Raw genomic sequence first — 11,670 nt, 5'->3', positions numbered from 1 at the left:
TCTCGGGAAGAGACACCCCCTCCCAGGCCAGAATCTAATTTTATGCACTGTTAACAAGCAAACCCTACATCAGCAATAACGGAACAAACAGGTGCAAGCCAGTAAGAAAGTTTTGCATACGAGCTATTTTTATTGCAAAAATTCCTGGGGACCCAAAGGAGATTCTGTTGGAGAAACGAGTCTCCGGGGAGATCCTGGGAAAACCTTTTGGCTTCTTTCTTCTCCTCAGCCTCGGAAACGAAAATGCCGAAAGGTCACTCAGTGCCTTGGCCACGCGGTCAGCCCCAGAGCCAGCCGTTTGCACCCCAGTCCCGGTCCTCGCCTTCAGCCACTGCGCCGCACCCGGCCACCTGTTGCTGCCCTCGCGTCCGGAGCGGAGTCGCAAGCCGCCGCTAGAGTTCGTTCTAATTCCCTGGAGCAAAGGCTGGCCGGGAAACCCCGACGCTCCGAGCCTGCTAATCTTCAGGGCAGGCGGGGACTCCGCAGGGCCTCCCAGTCCCAGGCTCCCTTTGTCTCCTCGCGGCTCTCAGAACATCAAAAGTCACCCCCAGACAGCATCCTCTCGCCCCCTCTCGGCTCGTGCGCGCTCGCGCTCAGCTCACACCTGGGAGATGCTGACGCTCGAGACGCCAACGGAGGGGGAAAGGGTACATCCTGGCAGGACCCAGAGGCACAGACAGGTTGCTCTCCGTGAGATTCCAGAGCGTCTCCTGAATCCCAAATCCCTTAGAGCTTCTTAGCTGAGCACTGTAGCTGCAGCGCCGCGCCCCAAACGCTAGTTCGCGGTTGCGGAGGCCGTAGGCGGAGAGCAGCGACGTCCTGACTCGCCTTTGCTCTAAGGCGCCCGAGGGAGGTCCAGGGGTAGGAGACAGTTAGGGATGCCCTCCCGCCAGGAACGCCGGAGTCGCAATTTCGAAAGTGACCCGCCTCGCTTCCGAGGGACTTGCTAGTGAGCGCCGCAGGGGTGTGCATTTCTGGAAGTCTGAGAATCCCAGCGAACGCTAGCCCGGCAAGAGTTTTTAAGTCAGCTCCCGGGGCGTCTGTTTGTTTATTGACGCTTGGGGGAAAAGTCTGAGGATGTTTAACCAACCTCAGACCTGGCGCAAGCGGAAATCTCAGACTCTCTTGGGCAAAAGTCCTCTAATTTCGAGTCGTTATATAAGTAGGGGCTCTTTCTTACCCTGCCTACCCTAAGCGCTCTCGTTCCTATTCCAGGAGCTAAATGTGTTTCGCTTAAAAAAAAAAAAAAAATTTTTTTTTAAAGTTGTCATTATTTCCCTGAGTCCAAAGGCGGGAGAACGCGCAGGCCGCGCCCCAGGGCGCGCGGCGGCCCCACCCTCGCGTTGCGGGAGGGGCGCGGGGTCCCTGGTGCCGCCGGGTCGCGCCGGAGCAGCCGCGCCCCGCAGTCCCTCCGTCCGCCACTCCACGTGGTCGGGATCAACAGTTTGCTGAGCTCATCAGTGACACCTTGAACTTTTAATAAAGAAAATGGGTATTGCACCGGGAGGGTTCGGCCGCGGCCGCCTCGCCGGGTCCTGCTTAATATTCAATGATCTTGCTCGCGCCTCCCCCTCCTCCCCTAGCAGAAATTCCACCGAGTCCGTTACTGGGCTCAGACTTTTAAGTTAATTTACGGGGCCCCCACCCCAACCTTGGCTAGTAACCAGCGCCTTGAGGGCTCGCTTCCCACCTTCCCACCCCTCTAGCTCCCGCCTGAAAATTGACATTTCGCCTGCGTCTGCGGAGGGGGCTGAATTTCACTTTGTAACTTTCTGCGGAACCCGAGCCCGGGTGGCAGCTCGGGTGGTGGTATCGTATGCAAATACGCATGCTGACGTTACAGATCATGTGGGTTTTGGCGTAGATTCCCCACTGATCGAGACATTTTTTTTTCCCCCTTTTTTTTTCCTTTTTTTTTTTCCCCCCCTTTTTAAAAATTTTGGCCACTGTTCTCCGTACGGGGGCTTCTGTCTGTCTGGCTGGCTGGCAGGCTGGCTTGGCCCCCTCTTTCCCACGGAGCCCGAGCCGGGCGCCCGGTGGGGAGTGGGGAGTGGGTGGGGGGGGAGCCAGCAGAGTTCCATTTTGGAACGCCCCTGTGCCGCGTCTCCGCGTTCCCAGCCCGGGTCCCCGCGCTCCCAGCCCCCGGCGCAGGTAAGAAACTTCGCCCCGGCGCGGAGCACCCCCCCACCGCCCCGGCGCCGCCGGCCCCGAGCCCCGCACGCCGGGCACCGGCCACTCCAGCCCAACTTTCCCACCGCCGCCGCCGCTCCCGAAAAATGTGTTGTTAATGGGACTTGGCCGGGTGTGTGATTGCAAAGGGGGGCGCGGGAGGGGGGTGGTAGGTAGTGTGCAGGCTTTTTTTTTTTTTTTTTTTTTTTGCGGGTGGGAGGAGATCAGAGGAGCCAGAGGTGGGGAAGATTTTTTTTTTTTTTTAAGAGTTCTGATTACAAGTTTGGATAAATGGGAGGCCGAGCGAGGAGGAGGAGGAGGAAAAAAACATGTCTACGTTTCCCTATGTCGACATAAGCCACAAAAAAATATGGCGTCCGCTTTCGACAGGGCGTTACGTAGACCCGACTGTGTTTTTATTTATTTATTTCGGGGCCGGCTCCCTCCCTCCTTGGCCCGAGCGCGGCGCTTTGTGCGAGCGGGGCCGGTCCCGCGGGGACTCGGCCGGGACGTGGCCCCGGCTCCGCGGGGTTCGGCGGGCGGGGGGCTGCGTGTGTGCTCCCCGGCCCCCCCCGCCCCGCGCTCCCCGCGTCTCCCCGCTCCCGGTGACGATTCGCCGTAACGTGGTGGCAGGAAGCATGACGCCGTGGGCTGAGGCTCGCCTCTCCGCTCCGCGCTCCTGGCGGCTGCCGGCGGCGCGGGCGGCGGGCGGCCGAGCTACCTGCCGCGCGGGCCGGGCCGGAGCGCGGCGCTGTCCCCACGCCCCGCTCAGGTGCCGGGGAAGCCGCGTGGGGAGGGGCGGCGGGGGACACCCCCCGGGGACCCCCCTCCCCGCAGGGCCCGGCGGCCCGCCCCAGCCCACCGTCGCCACCCCCCACCCCCCGGCTCGGAACCGCAGGGGGCGCGTTTCGTCTCGGCCCCCACGAGAGGTTCAGCTTTGTTGGTGTTACGGCTCCTCGGTGGGGTCCCCGGGACTTGGTCGACTCTTCGCCTTTGCAAACTTGCCCCTTTCCCAGCCGCTGTGCATGAGGCTGCGGAGACGCAGATGAGCGGAAAGTTGGAAACCAGTGAGCATCACAGGACGGCCCCCGTGGGCTCGTCGCTGTGCGGAGCTCGGGAGGCGGCGGCGGAGGGGGACAGGGGTGTGGGAGGCTGGGGGGAAAACTTGACTGGGAAGCCAAGTTGTGATTTGCTTAGGCTTCCACCTGATGGATTGGTTTCCAAGCCACTGGGGTCTCTGCCTTCACAGCTATTTCCGCGATGGCCTTTTGTTTGTCTGGGAGGTGGGGGAGGAGGAAGGTGGGGAAACCAAGACTTTCCCTGGACCCCTCCCCTTTGAAAGTGGCGCTGCCCAGCTTGGGCCCCAGGGGTCACCAAGTCTTTTCGGACCCTGGAGTTCTGTCCTCCACGATCCTCGACGGTCTCCCTCTGTTATCAGTGTTAATGTTGAAAGTTAGTCGTGTCCGACTCTTTGCGACCCCAGGCTTCTCTGTCCATGGGGATTCTTCAGGCAAGAATACTGGAGTGGGTTGCCTTTTCTTTCTCCAGGGGATCTTCCCAACCCAAGGATCGAACCTGGGTCTCCCGCATTGCAGGCAGATTCCTTACCGTCTGAGCCACCAGGGAAGCCGCCTGGTGTTGTTAATGTTATTAATAGCAGCTCCCCAAGTCTGAGGCAGGCCCCGGGGTGGGGGCAGGATTGGGGGAACAGGCATTGCCCCCTTCATTCCTCCGGTCGCTCAAACCTCCCACAATTATCCTCTTAAAACACACACATACAGAGACTCGTGCACTCACTCACTCACTCACATGCACATTCTCTCTCCTGTCATGTTGAGCAGAAGGGAATGCCTTGAAGTGTAGGGAGTGAAGTTCTGAGAGCTCTTCAAGATTTCCGTCAAAAGGTGATTTTCTGTTTATGAGGGCAGTGAGTTAAAGTAGTGTTGTCCCAGGGCAGTAATGTCAAAAAGCATTTGGATGACAACCAAATGGAATAAATATCTTGTAAAATGGCATGTTTAATAGTAAAAATAGATTAATGGAGCCGTCAGGTGCTTGAACGGGACTCACATGAAGGTTTAAGTTTAAAGGAAAAGTTAATATAAAGCTGTAGACACATCTTCTTTTAAGGCCAAAGGTGAGAAATCTACAAGTAAGATTGAAATGTGTCCCTGACAATGACTGGACCCACGATCTGGGAATATCATTGCTGTTTGACCACTCTGCTCCAGTGACTGTTCTCATGTGCGTGTTCACCTTCTGGCCAGGTTTGGTGTCAGTGAAGGATCCACTTGGAAGTTAACAGCTTCTTAAGGGGAAAATTCAGAGGCCAAGGTTTGGGGGTAAATTGAATATACTAATTCCCGTTTAAAGGCAAAAATCAAAACGCCACAAATGTTTGTTTGCACACAAGTATTCTGCCAGTGTAAATGCAACGTATCTTGACATGCCAAAAGGCAACCCCACCTTAAGTGTCCTGTCCCCGTCAGGACCATGAGAAATCAGTGGCATGCTGTGCATTTGACAAAAAGGATAATGACAGTGTTTGATAACAGTTGCTAACACTGTTTCAGTATGCCAGGCATAATGCTGTATATTTTACATGCTTTACCATTTAATTCTCACTATAACCCTGTGAGATAAATAGGATTATTATCCCAAGTTTACAGTGGAAGAAACTGAAGCTCAGAGAGGGGACAGAGACTTGCCCAGAAGCCACACAACAAGAGTTAGACTCTGCATTTGAAGCCGAGTCTTACAGCACTCCAGTTATAGCAGCTCCTCAGATATGGAAAGTTGTAGTTAGAATGAGAAGTAAAGGCAGAAAAGAGGAAACAGAGACCACTGCCCAGTGGTCCAAACTTGTAGGAATTTTCCTGGGTTTCATCTCTTAAGTGAAAGAAAGTGAAGTCTCTCAGTTGTGTCTGATTCTTTGCAACCCCATGGACTGTAGCCTACCAGGTTCTTCCATCCATGGGATTTTCCAGACAAGAATACTGGAGTGGGTTGCCATTTCCTTCTCCAGATCTTCCTGACCCAGGGATTGAACCCCAGTCTCCTGCGTTGTAGGCAGACACTTGACCTCTGAGCCACCAGGGGAGTCCTAATTCATCTCTTAATTCATTTATATTTAGCAACTCTGTGTTGATTTGTTTATTTCATAACTACAATATTCATCACACTAATAAAAGCCTAAAGTCATTAAGCACTTTTATGTGTCAGGGACCAAGTGCTTAGAATTAAACTATTTTGTCTTCATGACAATGCAGTGGAGCAAGTACTGTTATCCTCTCCTTTATATAGATGAGGACCTGGGAGCACAGAGAGGTTCTCTAACTTGCTCGAGGCCAAACAGTAAACAATTAGCAGAGTTCCAGACTCCAGAACATGCGCCGTACACATGCCAATACACTATTCTAGACATGATGGAGATGCTGAAGAAATGGAGCATCTCTCTAACCTTGATGTAAAGCCCTGCTCCGGGCACTAGGGAGACGTTAGTGGACTGAGACCCCTTACCCTCTAGGAGTTTGAGCAGCCAGCAGGCCACATCAAGCAGAATTAAATAGGTGCTAGAATTGAGAAAAATAACTACTGTGGAAGTACCATGAAGGGCACAGTTCTTGTGCTGTGGGGGACCCCATAGAGGATTTCCTAGGGCGGGTAGCTGGGAAACTACCCATGACTGAGGCGGAACCATGTCTGGAGCTGTGTCCTGTATCATTGCACACAGCTGTTAGCACCAGAAATTCTGCCCATCCATGACTTAGCCAGATGGGGGCCTATTTATGTTGGACAAGAAGAAAGTGGGTGAAATGGTGCCTCAGCTGTACCACTGGGGACCGAGGCTCTGTCTTTCTATTCTGCCACCCATAGAGCTATAGGCATTTGATCCCAGGTCTATCACCTCATGATGGGAAGGGGGCTGCTGCATCTCCAGGCCTCACATCTGCATTCCAGGAAAGGGGAAGTAGGATGACTGAGGCACACAGAACATTTACCTAGCATGGCTTTCCTGTTACATTTGGAAAGGGACACCCCTCTCAGGGACTTCTGTCCTTAGTTTGACCAGAACTGTGCCACATGGTCACCAGAACCTACCGGAGAGGGACAATCACATGTTTTTAGTTAGGCACATCAATGCCATAAACACACTGGGGTTCAGCTTGTAAGGCAGAATGGGTGAATGGTGTAACTGTTGTTGAGTTGGCAGATAAAGTGTGTGTGGCCTCAGATGAGAAAAGGGGTATATTCTGGATGAAGTTAAAACTGAATCCTAGGAGCCATGTGTGTGCTGCTGAGGTAGAGAGGGAAATGCAGGGAAGATTGTGCAGAGAGGTGATGCCAGACTTGAGGGCAGACGTGGAGGAGGTTGTTTTAATTTGTAGGTACTAGGAAGCCATGGTAGGCTTCTGAGGAGGGACTGTCCGGTGTTTAAAGAAGGTAAGATTGACTGACAGCCTTATGTAAAGAAATCAGCTTGGTTCTTATCTGAACTCAAATGAGTTCTGGAAAGTTTCAGACCAGGGGACCAGTTCTGCCTTAGGGCAAAAAGAAGACAGCACACTAAGAAAGTGAGGGAGATTTTCTTTTAGGTTTTGCCAATAAGAATCCAAAATTAACCTGATGTTAGTCAGCTATTGTGTGCATGCTCAGTCACTGCAGTCATGTCCAACTCTTTGTGACTCCGTAGAGTGTAACCTGCCAGGCTCCTCTGTCCTTGGGATTTTCCAGGCAAGAATACTTGAGTGGGTTATCCATTTACTTCTCCAGGGGATCTTCCCGACCCAGGGATCAAACCCCTGTCTCCTGTGTCTCCTGCATCAGGCAGATTCTTTACTGCTGATCCACCAGGGAAGCCTTTAGTCAGCTCTTACCAGGAAGCAGCCAGCTCTCCTTTTGCAGTAACTCAGTGAGTGGAACTGGACGCATTGGAAAGGAGCACCAGTTGACTCCCCAAACACGTTGCTTGCCTTTCTCCTGACTCTCAGACTCCCCGGGTCTCACCTGTAGCTCCAGCACTCATCAGCAGAATAATTTTGGTTGTGACCCTTCAGCTTTGCTTTTTTTTTTCTTTCACATTTGTTTAAAATTAGAGGATAATTGCATTACAGTGTTATGTTGGTTTCTGCCATACAACCTGAATCAGTCATAACTATGTGTATAAACGGAAGGGATGCTATCAGAGGCCCTCTGTCAGTTTCCCCACACTGGCTTCCTCCAGCAAGGCCACCATCCCTGATTCTCTTCTCAGTTAATCACTTTATGATTTGGGGCTGTTACATATAAACCTCAGTTTCCTTAGCTCTGAAATGGAGATTATTCCAGTAGCTGCTTTCTGGATTGTTGTGAAGCTGAAGAAAACTTACGAAAGGGTTTAGCATAGCACCTGACAGGTGGATTCTGCTCAGTAAGTGTTACCTCTTGCCACCATCCTCACCTGCCATCATCATCACTGCCACCACCTCTAGGATGTGACTTTCTTGTATCCTTGAGAGGGGCTAGGTAATTAACATACATGAATTTGTGCCATAGATTTCAAGACCCCAACTGTCCCCAGTTCATTGCAATTCTCCTCCATCCTGCCCTCCCCTGCCCACACTCATATGTGCCCATTTGTGGCAAATCTGAGCAACTTCTGGAATATGGCAGAATATGGCAAGCTCTCCTGGAATATCACAGTGGGACCCTGGTGCAGCATTCAGGTAATGTGCTGTGTCATGGTCAAATCCAGGCAGTGCCGTTCTGAAAAGATGCGCAGCTGCTCACATACCCCGGTGGTAGACAACAGAGTGGGCATTGTTCTGGGTACTGACAAGGTAGTTCTTTTGTAGTTGAAAAAGAGAAAGTCCTCTCGATTCCCCACCCCCAACCCTCCATCAAATAGGTTGTGATTTTAAGAACATCCACCCCAATCTGTTTCCTGTTTCTATGCTTGAAGTCATGCGTTTAAGAGGGGTTGATTGGCAGTGGGGTGTGTGTGTGTCTGTGTGTGTGTCTCCTACACACACACATGTAACAGACCCCCAAGAAGAAAAACTTTCTTGGCGACAGTCCATCATGTTCCACCCAGACTTTAAAAGGGAATCAAAGAAGACCAGAGTCGGAATCAAGTTTTCTTGCTGACACCTCTCTTTCCCCGCCACCCCACCCCTGGTGAACAGTTAACCTGTTAAAAGCCAAAGTTCACACACTTTCTTCCTCTTCCTGCCCGCCTCTTGTCCCCTAGTACTGAAACCCTTAGTGGGGATTAAATCTTATTCACAGTGTTTCAGTACAACAATATTTACCACATGAAACCTGTAGTGAATGAAATGCTTGTGTTGTTGATTCATGGGGGATCGATATGAAGGAGTGTGGCCCAGTCATTCACTCACTTTGGTATAAGAGGTTCAGAGTAGACTTTAGAGGTGCACAGGCTTGGTTTGGGATGGAGAAGTTCGAAGCACCTGCTGGGTTTACTTTCCTGGGTTTAAAGCCACGCCTGGCTCACCTTGCAGGGGGAAATCGGCAAAACCCTGGGAGCTGTTTGCTGTCAGGCTCCGGGCTGGGAGTGGATGCCTGTGCTTCTGGGGCCTCGTAGGGTAGCCAGGCTGATTTAGCTCTTTCTCTGGGAGGGACTGCTCCCTGTTGGGGGCCCAGAACAGACTCTGTGGGAGAGAGAAGTAGCCTGCTGTTGAGAAGGGTAGCGAGAAAAGATGAATGAGATTTCCTGGGCTGGTTGGATGCCTGCACCTGTGGCTTCTGGACTCCAAACCAGCTGCAGAAAACCGAGGAAGGACCAGATTCTCCACGGAGAAGCCTGCAGGCGTGCATGCAGGGGTAGTGCTAGCGTGACGGTTTAAATCACTGTTGCAGAAAGACTCAGGAAAACCAGTCCTCAGCGGGGCTGCCATTTGTATCCCTCAGAACCATCTCCCTGCGCCCCACAGGCCCCTGACCGCAGCTGTGTCCACTCTGGCTGGTGAGATTGAACAGAATACAAAGCCCCCTGCCCCCCCACCCCACAAACACAGTGCCCCCATCTTCAGGGCAGCAAGAGCATCCAAAACCTGAGTACCTACTGTGTGCCAGGCACCCTGCTGAACGTGCTCTCTTCACTGTATGCTTCAGGGTGACTGAGGAGTGCCTCTGGGGCCACGGTGGAGCCTCACCTCAAAGGCCGAAGGAGACCAAAGCGCAGAGCGGTCAGGTGCTGGCTCAAGGTCACAGAGAGGAGGTAGCCGAGATTCGCGCTCACATCAGCGTGATTCTAAAGCTGATGCTCTTAGGCATCACCAAGTCTTTTTTTTCCATTTATTTTTATTAGTTGGAGGCTAATTACTTTACAATATTGTAGTATCACCAGGTCTTTGTATGTATTTGTAACTATATTTATGTGTCTATTTTTGGCAGTGCCGGGTCGTGGTTGCTGCGGGGTCTTTAGTTTGGGTGAGCGGGGGCTACCCTCTAGCTGCGGTACTCGGGCTTCTCGTTGCAGTGGCGGCTTTTGCTGTGGAGCAGGGTTTCTAGAGCATGTGGACTTCAGTGGTTGCGGCTCCCGGGCTCTAGAGCACAGGCTCAGCAGCTGTCACACTCGGGCTTAGTTGCTCTACAGTATGCGGGGTCTTTGCAGATCAGGGATCGAACTTGTGTCTCCTGCGTCGGTAGGCTGATTCTGTACCACTGAACCACCAGGAGAGTCCCTCACCAGGTCTTTCTGATGTCTTCTGGAGGCCTGGAACTGTATGGGGGGAGAGGGACGGTTTTAGAATGGGTTTCTGAACAGTCTGACAGCTTTTCTGCTAAAGGAATGGAGGGGTCAGTGCACACAAGTGCGTGCACGCGCGCGTGTGTGTGTGTGTGTGGCGTAAGATTAGTTAAAAAAGAGAATTCCAGATCTGTGCCTGTTATCCTTAGCCACCGAACCCCACTCCCAAGACAATTCTAAGCGTCTGTCAGTGTCTACACCAGAACATTCTCCGGGGGGCACGCCACCCTCTCCTCCCTGGCTCTGGCGAGAGAAGGAATCCCAGTGGGCTGGCAGCTGAGACTTGGAGACGGAGGAGAAGCTGGGTGCTACTTTCAGGATACTGAACAGCCTTGCCAGCCAATGGGGGCAGGAGGTGGGGGGAGCAGGCGTTGGGAGGGTGGAGAATGGCTGGGTTGCTGTTTTTATACAATAAAAGAGGATCATTGTAATTGGGAGCCCTTGAATCATAACACGTCTGCCCATGGTTCTTTCCAGCTGCAGAGCCATTTAGTTAAATAGCACACAGAAAACTCCTTTCAGCTGACATTACGTTCCCGCTGTTCTTAAACTACAAGACCGGGCTGAATCGCTTGAACGAAAAAGACATCTCAGGCTCCCTTAGCCCCTGTGGGTATGCAGAGCCCCCATGGAATCTTCCTGGCCTGTGCAGGAGGAGGTTGAGAAATTATTTTCCTGTGCACTGCACCCTTGTCTTTTGAGGAGCAGCATCTTTAAGATAATTGCAACCCAGTCTGGGCAGAGCTGGATGTCGCACATGGCCAAGTTGTTTAGGATGGGTGGTGGCCCAGAGAGGGAAGGGAAGGGCCTCAGAATGACCAGGGCTGGAGGAGGCGGGGTGTGTGGACTGACAGCCAGAAGATGGAAAAAGAGACTGCCCCCCTCCTCCCAGCCAAGAAGCCAGGGGAAGGGATGCTGGTGGCTGCAGACAGGAGCACAGGCCCTCACCAAACCTTCCCTGATAGAGAGCACCGAGGTGGCCTTATCCTATAGAACAGCAGGAATTTAATTGATTCTGAGCGTGCAGTGAATTTCTGCCAGAGCCACACAGTTCAGGAGAACTAGAAGACTTCATATCGTTTCCAAGAGCAGAGACTCCAGGGTGTAGGAAGCCACAGAACAGAAAGGGTTTTGATTGCTGGTGGGTTAATGGGAGACCCTCCAAAGATGGGGGGCTGCAGTCGACACTGTGAGATTGAAAGTGGCCTGACTTTGGCACTTTTAGAAACGGGATTAATTGTAAAAAGTCTAATAATATTCTCTGGTGTCCCCAGAGGGGGATGTTGGGAGGATAAAAATAATAGCAGCATGGTGCATGAGTAGGATCAGGGAGTGTTCTAGCAGGAAGGAAGTTTTGGGGTTGCCTGCTCCAACTTGGGGAAACTGAGGCCCAGAGAAATAAGGGAGTTGACCCAAGGATGCACAATCATATGGCAGCGCGTGACTTTTCTTCTTCTGTGCTGTCTAGGTGAAGATCGTCTGTTTCCTTAGGACTCCTCTGACCAGCCAGCTCCATCACAGTACCCTCCCTGCCCCCTTCTCTTCCTCTGTCCAATCAGCGGACACTCACTGAGCACCTGCTGGGGGAGGAAACAACATCCCTGCTCTCAGAAAGGTCATGGTCATTTGGCACTTAGCAGCAACTGCTTCCTGACATCAGAGGCGCAGGGCCCAAGTGCTTTCTGTGGGTTAGCCCACGGCATTTCTGGGAGATGGGAGGACTCTGTTATCCACATTTAATCGATGAAAAA

The 11,670-nt window shown here is 52.4% G+C and overlaps 1 protein-coding gene across 4 annotated transcripts in view; it reads left to right on the top strand.

Annotated features, from left to right (window-relative positions):
* Positions 1-1,651: 1,651 nt before the first annotated feature.
* ZHX2 (zinc fingers and homeoboxes 2) overlaps positions 1,652-11,670 on the top strand; it is a 177,510-nt gene continuing 167,491 nt past the window's right edge. For 3 of the 4 annotated variants that reach the window (XM_070477056.1, XM_070477057.1, XM_070477058.1), the window contains exon 1: positions 1,653-2,151. The gene's annotated coding sequence lies outside the window, so the exon portion shown is untranslated. Of the gene's footprint in view, positions 2,152-11,670 lie in introns of all 4 variants that reach the window. The other variant, XM_070477059.1, reaches the window with a different exon arrangement.

The sequence above is a fragment of the Odocoileus virginianus genome, chromosome 15, assembly GCF_023699985.2.
Source record: "Odocoileus virginianus isolate 20LAN1187 ecotype Illinois chromosome 15, Ovbor_1.2, whole genome shotgun sequence".
Classification (NCBI taxonomy): Eukaryota; Metazoa; Chordata; class Mammalia; order Artiodactyla; family Cervidae; genus Odocoileus; species Odocoileus virginianus.
Note: the sequence above shows the minus strand (reverse complement) of the source record. Positions and strands in the feature narration are given on the sequence as shown.